At 40.0% G+C, this 12,500-nt stretch overlaps 1 long non-coding RNA gene across 1 annotated transcript in view; it reads right to left on the bottom strand.

Annotated features, from left to right (window-relative positions):
- The window catches only part of LOC138851372 (uncharacterized), a 116,442-nt gene that overhangs the window by 26,307 nt on the left and 77,635 nt on the right, over nt 1-12,500 (bottom strand). The window contains exon 3 of the long non-coding RNA XR_011391183.1: nt 5,116-5,296. This is a non-coding gene — a long non-coding RNA (uncharacterized lncRNA). The remainder of the gene's footprint in view (nt 1-5,115; nt 5,297-12,500) is intronic.

The raw sequence follows: 12,500 nt of genomic DNA, 5'->3' as shown, positions 1-12,500 counted from the left end.
ATGCAATATTAAATGAATATAACTTGAATGGACAGGTGAAATGGTCTTGTTCATTTAATGTAATTGTATGTGTTCACAAACCATTTAGAACTGTACTTATCTACTTCTAGACATTTAGAGAGAATTATAGTAACATTTAGCCTATCTTGTCATGTCTTAGTTGTGGTTCGGCGGATTTAATGAAGAGTATGTCTACACCAATATATCTAAGTTTAAACATTACCGATGTTTTTACCCTGCAAACATGGGTGCAACATGGAAATATAAACACTTAAGCAGTATAATGTGATCCTTTATTGACAACGTTTCGCCCACGCAGGGGGCTTTATCAAGTCACAAACAGATATCTGTTTGCGACTTGATAAAACATAAGTTTGTGACTTGATAAAACCCACTGCGTGGGCGAAACGTTGTCAATAAAGGATCACATTATACTGCTTAAGTGTTTATATTTCCATTGTGTAGGTATTTTATACCATTTATTTCCATGGTTGGAACATATCTTTCGTCTGTCAGTATCTTGGGTCAAGTCGATTACATATAACATGAAGCTCATAATATCCGCTGTCATCATAACGTTACGAGCATAGCTTATACAACAGCTATATGTTTAGGCGAGATAGGTAAAGCATTTAGATGACCGTTAATCAAGACTTTAAATAACATTGGACTAAGAACTGGTATTGGTAACACTGTCACTATAGGAGTGACATTATGCATATGTGTATTACGCACATAACTTGAGGAGTAGCATACCGAGTACTAAAGATATAGGATATTGATCACACTGTAGTATTGGCCATACTAGTCTACTAACCACGTCCGGCACAGCATACAAAAAAAAAAACAGTATACTGATCATACTGTAGAATGCCTACCACACTGTATATTAACCTGAGTAGGAACAGTATACTAGGCAGTATACTGATCATACTGTAGAATGCCTACCACACTGTATATTAACCTGAGTAGGAACAGTATACTAGGCAGTATACTGATCATACTGTAGAATGCCTACCACACTGTATATTAACCTGAGTAGGAACAGTATACTAGGCAGTATACTGATCATACTGTAGAATGCCTACCACACTGTATATTAACCTGAGTAGGAACAGTATACTAGGCAGTATACTGATCATACTGTAGAATCCCTACCACACTGTATATTAACCTGAGTAGGAACAGTATACTAGGCAGTATACTGATCATACTGTAGAATGCCTACCACACTGTATATTAACCTGAGTAGGAACAGTATACTAGGCAGTATACTGATCATACTGTAGAATGCCTACCACACTGTATATTAACCTGAGTAGGAACAGTATACTAGGCAGTATACTGATCATACTGTAGAATGCCTACCATGCTGTATATTAACCTGAGTAGGAACAGTATACTAGGCAGTATACTGATCATACTGTAGAATGCCTACCACACTGTATATTAACCTGAGTAGGAACAGTATACTAGGCAGTATACTGAACAGTATACTGACAATCACATGGCAAAGCATACTTGATTCAGCGAACACAGTATGCTGGATATGCCACAATAGCCTATGCTGGATATGCCACAATAGCCTTGGGAGCAAGAGAAATAGCAGTGTGTGTAAGTGAATATTTAAGGTGAAGCGGCGGCGACGTCTAGCATGGCGCCGCTCACCAACGGTATCAAATAACACACTTAGATTTATTGACTCTGTGCACAACACAGGTGACCCAGGGGAGACTACCTTAGTCCCTGCTGCAGTGTGTATGTGTGTGTGTGTGTGTGTGTGTGTGTGTGTGTGTGTGTGTGTGTGTGTGTGTGTGTGTGTGTGTGTGTGTGTGTGTGTGTATGTGTATGTGTATGTGTGTGTGTGTGTGTGTGTGTGTGTGTGTGTGTGTGTGTGTGTGTGTGTGTGTGTGTGTGTGTGTGTGTGTGTGTGTGTGTGTGTGTGTGTGTGTGTGTGTGTGTGTGTGTGTGTGTGTGTGTACTCACCTAATTGTGGTTGCAGGGGTCGAGACTCGCCTCCTGGCCCCGCCTCTTCACTGATCGCTACTAGGCCCTCTCTCTCTCTCTCTGCTCCCTGAGCTTTGTCATACCTCGTCTTAAAGCTATGTATGGTTCCTGCCTCCACTACATCACTTGCTAGGCTATTCCATTTCCTGACGACTCTGAAGAAATACTTCCTAACATCCCTGTGACTTGTCTGAGTTTTCAGCTTCCAATTGTGACCCCTTGTTTCTGTGTCCTCTCTGGAGTTTACCTGGAGTTTACCTGGAGAGAGTTTCGGGGGTCAACGCCCCCGCGGCCCGGTCTGTGACCAGGCCTCCTGGTGGATCAGCGCCTGATCAACCAGGCTGTTGCTGCTGGCTGCACGCAAACCAACGTACGAGCCACAGCCCGGCTGATCAGGAACTGACTTTAGTTGCTTGTCCAGTGCCAGCTTGAAGACTGCCAGGGGTCTGTTGGTAATCCCCCTTATGTGTGCTGGGAGGCAGTTGAACAGTCTCGGGCCCCTGACACTTATTGTATGGTCTCTTAACGTGCTAGTGACACCCCTGCTTTTCATTGGGGGGATGGTGCATCGTCTGCCAAGTCTTTTGCTTTCGTAGTGAGTGATTTTCGTGTGCAAGTTTGGTACTAGTCCCTCTAGGATTTTCCAGGTGTATATAATCATGTATCTCTCCCTCCTGCGTTCCAGGGAATACAGGTTTAGAAACCTCAAGCGCTCCCAGTAATTGAGGTGTTTTATCTCCGTTATGCGCGCCGTGAAAGTTCTCTGTACATTTTCTAGGTCGGCAATTTCACCTGCCTTGAAAGGTGCTGTTAGAGTGCAGCAATATTCCAGCCTAGATAGAACAAGTGACCTGAAGAGTGTCATCATGGGCTTGGCCTCCCTAGTTTTGAAGGTTCTCATTATCCATCCTGTCATTTTTCTAGCAGATGCGATTGATACAATGTTATGGTCCTTGAAGGTGAGATCCTCCGACATAATCACTCCTAGGTCTTTGACGTTGGTGTTTCGCTCTATTTTGTGGCCAGAATTTGTTTTGTACTCTGATGAAGATTTAATTTCCTCATGTTTACCATATCTGAGTAATTGAAATTTCTCATCGTTGAACTTCATATTGTTTTCTGCAGCCCACTGAAAGATTTGGTTGATGTCCGCCTGGAGCCTTTCAGTGTCTGCAATGGAAGACACTGTCATGCAGATTCGGGTGTCATCTGCAAAGGAAGACACGGTGCTGTGGCTGACATCCTTGTCTATGTCGGATATGAGGATGAGGAACAAGATGGGAGCTAGTACTGTGCCTTGTGGGACAGAGCTTTTCACCGTAGCTGCCTCGGACTTTACTCTGTTGACGACTACTCTCTGTGTTCTGTTAGTGAGGAAATTATAGATCCATCGACCGACTTTTCCTGTTATTCCTTTAGCGCGCATTTTGTGCGCTATTACGCCATGGTCACACTTGTCGAAGGCTTTTGCAAAGTCTGTATATATTACATCTGCATTCTTTTTGTCTTCTAGTGCATTTAGGACCTTGTCGTAGTGACATCCTGGGACATCCTGTCTCTGTCAACCTTATTTATTCCACGCAGCATTTTGTATGACGTTATCATGTCTCCCCTCACCCTCCTGTCCTTCAGTGTCGTCAGGCCGATTTCCCTCAACCTCTGTGTGTGTGTGTGTGTGTGTGTGTGTGTGTGTGTGTGTGTGTGTGTGTGTGTGTGTGTGTGTGTGTGTGTGTGTGTGTGTGTGTGTGTGTGTGTGTGCACGTGTACATACACACACACACACACATACCACTTTATTTGTATGGTAACCCAGTCTAAGCTCCTGGACCCATCTCCTAATCTCAGAAAGGTGTGCATCATTATATTTACTGTATTTGCAAATCGACTACAATGACCATTTCGAAGGGAATGGGGACACAGTTGGCGAGTGTTCGTAAAAGAGTTCGTTGATTGTGTCTAGCGTCAGTAAGCGCATTCCTTAAGGATTAATACGTTCATGTGTTTTACAGCCGCTGGTGTTGCCATCTGCAAATCCAGGATTATAAACATGGAACTGCAAATGTACACGCAGGAAGTGACTAATGGACGAAATTAATAATTCTGGTCACAGTGACACGAGATACACACGCAAACAAACACTAAAGCGCGCGCGCGTGCACGCGCACACACACACACACGCACACACACACACACACACGCACACACCTAACCTAACCATACCTTTAGCTTTAAGAAGAAGTATGATAAAGCTCACGGAGCGGGAAGAGTGACCAGATAGCGGCCAGTTGAAGAGGCGGGGCCAGAAGTTGTGAATCGACCCCCGCAACCACAACTAGGTGAGTACACATACTCCACCAAACAGGCGAAGCGTCTATCGACAAGTGCCTCTGACAACTGTTAACTACTACTACTATCCACACACAGGTCAAAAGGAGTACGTAAAAGACTGAAGAATAATAATACCATTTGACTTAACAAATTCAGCAAAAGCCTGAAAAATTATAAGATGGATAATAAGAATTTTCAAAACAAGAGAAATAATGCAGACGACGATGCTAATCACTTGTGATCTCACCTCAAGAATATTTTTCTGTGCTCATATCCACTCTTCATGTTATTAGAGAGATCAGCAGTGGAAAAAGTACAGAGATTGACTGCCTGCATAGAATTAATGGGCTCTGCTCTGCAGACGGTGCAAAATACTCTTAATGAAAAACGGTGCAGTAAATATATTATGTGAAAATTTATTAAGTGTGAATTACCTTTGATGAGTTCCGAGGTGTTTCTACTCCAGGACCCCGGCCATGGGCAGGACTCTAAGACGTTTCCTTTATACATTAGGAGAGACATTGTAGTTCCTGATCAACCAGACTATGGTGCATAAGCTGGGCTTTGTACTGCTAGTGCCAACAGCCTGACAATTATATGTTTTTCTTTTATTTTTTCTAATATTATATTGCTGATTTTTTGTAATAGCTACAACGAAATTTTCATGCTTCATGTCTTATAATTTAAGCTATGTACGTAGGCAGGATGTGAAAATTACATCACACACTGTGCTCCTTAAAGGAGAGTTTTGATTGGCTGGCCATGTTACAAACTGTCTACCTGCTTGTTTGATTGCTGGTGCGTGTGATAAGCCGGTTGAAGGCACTTGTCGTTGCATTGGCACTGCTTACTCGGCCTTGGCCCCTCGCTCTCACACAGCTCCTGGTCGAAGCAACATCTCTCTGCTCTGCTGTGTGTGGGAGAACACTCTCCTCACCTCGTGTCATTTAGGCTGAGAAAACTTAAACAGGAAAACAAAATACATCAGTGTTTCACGCGAGATGGGAAAATACTAGTAAGGAAAACATCAACAGGACAACAATATACCATCTCAAATGAACATGATTTCTCTACCTTCCTTAGAAAAGCTGACATTTCTGTAACAGATTAGATAAGTGCCCTTAATACATATATACGTGTGGTGCATATAGTTTACGTTACTATTGTATTGTGCATTATTATTATTATTATTTTTCATCACTAGCTAATACCAACTACCTCCTATACTCTATACTTCTTTCTTACTGCTATTAATTGCTCATAATTTTAAATTACAAGTCAAATCTTACTCCAAATTAATAATATTCATTATTCTTACCTGTCCATTTAATTTTGTTTATCACTACTTGTTTTTTTAGTCACTTTTCATTGTGTATGCAATTAGTGTATATTCCAATTACTTTTTTGCAAGTACCAAAGCTATCTTTTGCTAGCTAGTACCAACTACCTCATTTTTTTTACTTTTTATTGTGCAATAAACTGCTCAATTTATTTAATATTACAAATCAGATCTTACTCCTAAACCAATATTATTTCATAGTAACCATCTGTCCATTTAACTTTGTTTACCATTACTTAATTTTTAGTCCCTTATATATTTTCTCCTTTATTTTAGCTTTATATAACTACCCTAGTTTATATATTCACAATTGTTAAAATAATCGAGGTGCTATTCTCAGGTGCTAAAGTAGAATAAGTTCACAATTTTGCCATATTAGTCCCTTTTATATTATAATTTTATACTATAATTCTAACTTTAAAGAATTACCTTTATAGTACTACCTACTATCATATTCCCAAGCTCCATTATTTGATCATCACTTTATTTGTATTAGTCCCTTTTATATTGTCTCCTTTATTTTAGCTTAAAAAAAAAAAAAAAAAAAACCTTAGCTCATTATTTTACATTTGTTAAAAAATTAAGGTGCTATTTTTTAGCTTAAGACTATTTACTTTGTTTTATACTTAATTCCAACTATAGATTCACTACAAATCTTATGATTACAAACATTGATCCTGATACCAACCTCTTATTTAATGACTTAAATGAATCAAACAGTTACTGTAATTACTACACTGCAGAACAATCAAAGGCACTTCTCAGTGCCAACAACAACATAACTATCTTTAACTACAATATCAGATCTTTAAGCAAGCATTACGATGACCTCATAGCATTACTAAATTCCTTACATGCCAATATGTCCATCATTACACTAACTGAAACCTGGCTAAAGCCTGATACTACAGATGTCTATGCCATTCCTGGTTACACAACCATACACAACTGTAGGCCAGACCAACAAGGGGGTGGCACAGCCATATACTACTCAGACCAACTAGAATGTATCACTAATACTTGCACAAGGGATGAACATGGGGAATATATAATAGCCAAATTCAAATCCAAATACCTACAAAAACCTCTCACATTGATAAACATCTACAGAGTTCCACAGTCAAACATTAGCCAATTTAGTCAAAACCTAGGAAGTATGATAACTGATGCACGCATGAACAAAGATCACTTACTACTCTCAGGTGACTTCAATATAAATCTCCTGCAAGACCAGGACCCACACGTTACTGAATTCACAAACACAATGAGTAACTGTATGTTGCTACCAACAGTAACAAAACCTACAAGAGTTACAGAGACTAGTGTTTCCCTACTTGACCACATCTGGACCAACACCATATCCCCTTTAAAATCAGGCATAATTACAGATAATACCACAGACCACTACCCTACTTTCCTCATAACAACTCTTGGTAAACTACCCCAAGACACTACTAAAGTCACCTTCAGACTTCACAATGAGGCAGCCATTAATAACTTCACAACAGCAGTAGCAAACATTGACTGGCACACTGAGCTAGAAATCTATACAGATATTGACGAATGTATTAATAATTTTCTAAAAAAGACCCAATACCTCTATAACAAGCACTGCCCTAAAAAAACTAAACAGATGACAGCTAAGAGACTGAACAGTCCCTGGCTAACACCCAGCATTCTCAAATCCATAAATACAAAACACCAATATGAAAAACAGTACAGAATGGGTCACATAACCAGAGACCAAACAAAACGTTACTCGTCAATCCTAACCAGCCTGATAAGAAGGGCAAAAAAATTGTATTATGAGAACAGATTATCCAACTTACGAGGTGATATAAAAAAGACCTGGAAAACCCTATCAGAAATTCTGGGAACAAAAAAGATATCACGAAATAGCGAAATAAAATTAGCAAAATCAAATGAACCCCAACTCCCACCAACAGAAACAGCAAACAGACTCAATGATTTCTTCTCCACTATAGGACAAAACCTTGCCAATAAAATCCCAAGCTCAGATACCCCACCAAATGACTACCTCACCGGCAACTACCCGAACACACTGTTCCTAGCTCCGACTAACCCATACGAAGTCTCCCTTATTATCAATGCACTAAAAAACAAGGCAGGAGATTTAAGTACCTTACCACCCTTTATATACAAAAAAGTGTCACAAGTGCTATCTCCAATCATTGCAACACTCTTTAACAAATCCATTGAATCCTCCACCTTCCCTACAGTACTCAAAATAGCAAGGGTCACCCCGATCCACAAAGGAGGAGACCAAACAGAGTTGAATAACTATAGGCCAATATCCAACTTACACCCTCTCTCAAAAATCTTCGAAAAATTAATTCGTAAACGAATCTACTCCTACCTTATTTCCCAAAACATACTCAACCCCTGCCAATTTGGATTCAGGCCTAATAAAAATACTAATGATGCTATTATACACATGCTAGAACATATATACACTGCAATAGAGAAAAAAGAAGTCCCACTGGGGATCTTCATTGACTTACGTAAAGCTTTTGATACAGTTGACCATGACTTGCTCCACGTAAAATTGTCACACTATGGTATAAGAGGGCACTCCCTCAACTACCTCAAGTCATACCTCAGCAACAGAAGCCAATATGTGTACGCAAATGGGGCAAACTCTTCTGCACAACCAATTACAGTTGGTGTCCCACAGGGAAGTGTCCTTGGCCCTCTTCTCTTTCTCCTATACATAAACGACCTACCAAATGCTTCGCAATTACTCAAACCCACACTATTTGCAGATGACACTACATACGTCTTCTCCCACCCGAGCCCAGTCACGCTAGCCAATACTGTAAATACCGAATTACAGAAAATATCTACCTGGATGAGGACTAACAAACTTACACTAAACATTGACAAAACCTACTTCATTCAGTTTGGTAACAGAGCTACAGATGTCCCTCTTAACATAATGATAAACGGATCACCTATCACAAAGCTAACAGAGGGAAAATTCTTAGGAATCCACCTTGATAATAGACTCAAATTTCATACACATATACAACAAATTTCTAAGAAAATTTCCAAGACTGTAGGCATACTATCGAAGATACGGTACTATGCTCCACAGTCAGCCCTCCTGGCCCTATATCACTCTCTTATTTACCCCTATCTCACCTATGGAATTTGTGCATGGGGCTCAACAACAATTAACCATCTCAGACCACTAATTACCCAACAAAAGGCTGCAGTTAGAATGATAACAAATTCTCACTACAGGCAGCACACTCCACCAATATTCAATACACTAAACCTACTCACCATACAAAACATCCATACTTATTACTGCACCTATTACATACATAGAACACTTAACTCTGATATTAACCCTCCCCTCAAACATCTCCTTGCCAACCTCAACAGAACACATGACCATAACACAAGGCACAGATCACTCTTTGATGTTCCTCGTGTCCATCTCACACTATGCAAAAACTCAATGCACATAAAAGGCCCTAAAATCTGGAATTCATTACCTGTAAATATAAAAGAAACACTACCTGTTTATAAATTCAAGTCTCTTCTCAAAGATCACTTACTCACCCAAAACCAAATAAATACTGAATAACTGAACCTTATAAATTGTATATCTTAAATGTTTCTCACAATTATATCACATAAATGTTAAACCTAAAACCGAATCTAACTTTATTATTTTTTTAAATACACTACCTAACAGAATACTCCATACGACTGAATGTACAACAATGCATACAACCATATGACCTGTCTTTGTAATACTCACTTGTGCTTTATAGTAATCTGTTTACATTAATGTTTTATCACTGATTTCATCATTGCTTAGTTAATCTTAAGTTAATTTTAAGCCAGCCCGTAATGCTATGCATAGTATAAGTGGCTTTGGCATGCTGCTCTTATCTGTATTTTTTTGTACCTCTGTATGTGTGCTCAAATTGGAAATAAATAAATAAATAAATATTATCGTTGGTGAGCTGGAACATAACTCTGACCAACTTTCTTCACTGACCATTATTTAATATTAGCTTTAGCACTTCTTTATAATAATAATAATAATAATAATAAATAATAATAATAATAATAATAATAATAATAATAATTTCATGTTAGTGATTTCTGAGGTTGTGTCGCAAGAATCAGTGCTTTAGGTCCTAGTCTGTTAGACCTATCCTATTCTGGTATCAAATTATAATAAAAAATAAGCGCTAAACCACAAGGGCTATTCTGGTATGGGAACACTGCCGTAGTCGGGGTTTAAAGCTGCTGAACTCAGTTTCAGTAGTAAGGGATTTTTTTTGCCTTATGTGGAGGACTTACCAACTGTCCCCAGCTAGGTTCGTTTTTTTGGACTTCGTCCTTTTTTTGACGTCGTGCTGTTCACAGCTGCTTCGTGCATTTTTACAATTTGGGAAATTAATCGTCCTACTGTTCAAGCAAGCTGTTGTATTGCCTTATCGGTCAAAAGCTGACTTATTTAGTGAATTGTTTTGTCAGTTATTTTGTAAATCGAATCTAAGTGAGCGCACATACTTACACATATGTTACTCATTTACTGTTGAGTACATTTCACTACAGTATTGTACCAGATAGTACAGTTTATTAGAATGCATTTGTGTACAATATCGTAAGTAAATTGGAGTTAGCACAATTTATATGTACAGACTAAACCTGATAAATACAAATAAGTGTAATATATAAGCTACTAAAGTTATACACCAAGAGTTGTGTAAGAGAAAATCTCCATTATTTCTAAGTTTACAATTATTGTAAATTTATTTCTGCTTAGACACTTTATTATTAAAGTTATTAACTTTCATTTGATAGGTTTGTGTTGATCCAGCTGCAGTCCCAAAGTGCTACTGAGAAGCCCTGTATGATACAGGATAACTGGACTAGAATTACAACAAACAAGATATTATAAAACCAGTAGCAGGCTAGGTGCTAGAGGGAGATCAGTAAGTTGACCTTGTATCCTCTGCTAGATATTTATGCTAACACACACATTTTGTAAGAGGCCGGGAGAGCGCTGATCCTCGGAACACTCCAGGTAGACTGCTGGTAGGATAGATGTGACAACGACACACACAATATTTAGAGGATTTGGCACACCAGAGGGGGATAAACTTTTTGAAATGTGAGCCATAAAGGCGAGGGGGGGGTCATAGATTCCTGCTAAAGACAGATAAGCCACAGGGATGGTATGAAATACTTTTTTTCAGTCTCAGGGTGGTAGAAGAAAACTCAATACGCAGCCCCAAAGTGGATATAATGAGATTATTGTGGCCGAGAACCAGTAATTTAATAGGCAAGGCCGGGAACCAAGATTGAACTTCAGTAGGCATAAGTTGGTGAATACACACACTAATGAAAAGAATGAGATTATAGACAGGTTAGGAGCAAGAAATGGACCTGGACAGGCTGCGGGTCTGATCTGACAAGGGGCTACAAGAATGTAACCCTAGCAAGTGCAAAGTTATGAAGGCTGGGGAGGGCAAAGAAGTCCACAGACGGAGTATAGACTTGGGGTTGGGGGTAGGGGGCAGTTGGAGGGGAAAGGCTGTAAACTTTACTCAAGGAGGACCTGGTGTGAACACTGTGCTGAGCAAATCGCTTGTGGCGAAAATTGCTACAGGAATCACAAATCTGTCATTTCTAAGATTATCTTACAGGAACCTAAGCAAGGATTCATTCACTACACTTTATACGGCATATGTCTGGCCCATATTAGAAAGTGCAGCACCAGTATGGAACCAGAGCCTGATACAGCATCCCGTTAAACAAGAGAAAGGCTTGTAAGGACACTAGTCCCGATGCTAAGGGGTATATGTTATGTATATATTATGTTATAGCACTGTATGACCCATGTAGGTTTAGCGTTTGTTTTTCATTATAATAATAATGAGGAGATATTAAGGGAGATAACCCTGATGACATTAGAGGGAAAATAAAATAAAAAACAATTATAATTTAAAATGTTTGAAAAACTGAGAGGAATTTATAGGGTGAACAGTGATAGACTATTCGTGAGAAGGGAAGCACTAATGAGTCACAAGGATGTTAAGAAGTGTTTCTTCAGCCTTAGAGTAATCAGGAAGTTGAACGGCTTGGACAGTGAAATAAGAAAGGCAGGATCAATATATACCTTAAAAAGAGGTACGATAAGACTCGAAATCAGAGCCCCTCATGGGAGGTTCCTTGACGCTGGATCTGTACTCCAGTTCCCTGAACTGAGCCTGAATGCCTTCCATCCCTCCATCCCCCCACAGGCGCTGTATAATCCTATGGGTTTAGCGCTCCCCATAATCGAAATCAGAGGTAAACCTAAAAGCGACCAACGAAGAGGCAGGACCAGGAGCTGAGACTCGACGTCTGCAACCACATAAAGTGAAGTGTACATACACACAGTGTCTTTGAAAACCAATAACTGAAACACTCACACAGTGAAGACAGGATCCATATACAGCTTTAAGAAGAGATACGATACAGCTCATGGAGCAGGGAGAGAGTGAATCTTGTATCGACCAGCGAAGAGACAGGGCCAAGAGCTGTGAATCAACCCCTGCAACCACAAATAGATGAGTACACACACTACCACCACTCACGTCATGTTCGAGATGTACCATGGCTCTGAGATCTAAAACTGCCTCCCCACACGCTACACACAACTACGCAAAGCCCCTGCCACACCTCACCCCCACTCCCCAAGCCCCTGCCCCACCTCACCCCCCACTCCCCAAGCCCCTGCCGCACCTCACCCCCACTCCCCAAGCCCCTGCCGCACCTCACCCCCACTCCCCAAGCC

This window comes from Cherax quadricarinatus, unplaced genomic scaffold (assembly GCF_038502225.1).
Source record: "Cherax quadricarinatus isolate ZL_2023a unplaced genomic scaffold, ASM3850222v1 Contig435, whole genome shotgun sequence".
In the NCBI taxonomy this organism is placed as follows: Eukaryota; Metazoa; Arthropoda; class Malacostraca; order Decapoda; family Parastacidae; genus Cherax; species Cherax quadricarinatus.
Note: the sequence above shows the minus strand (reverse complement) of the source record. Positions and strands in the feature narration are given on the sequence as shown.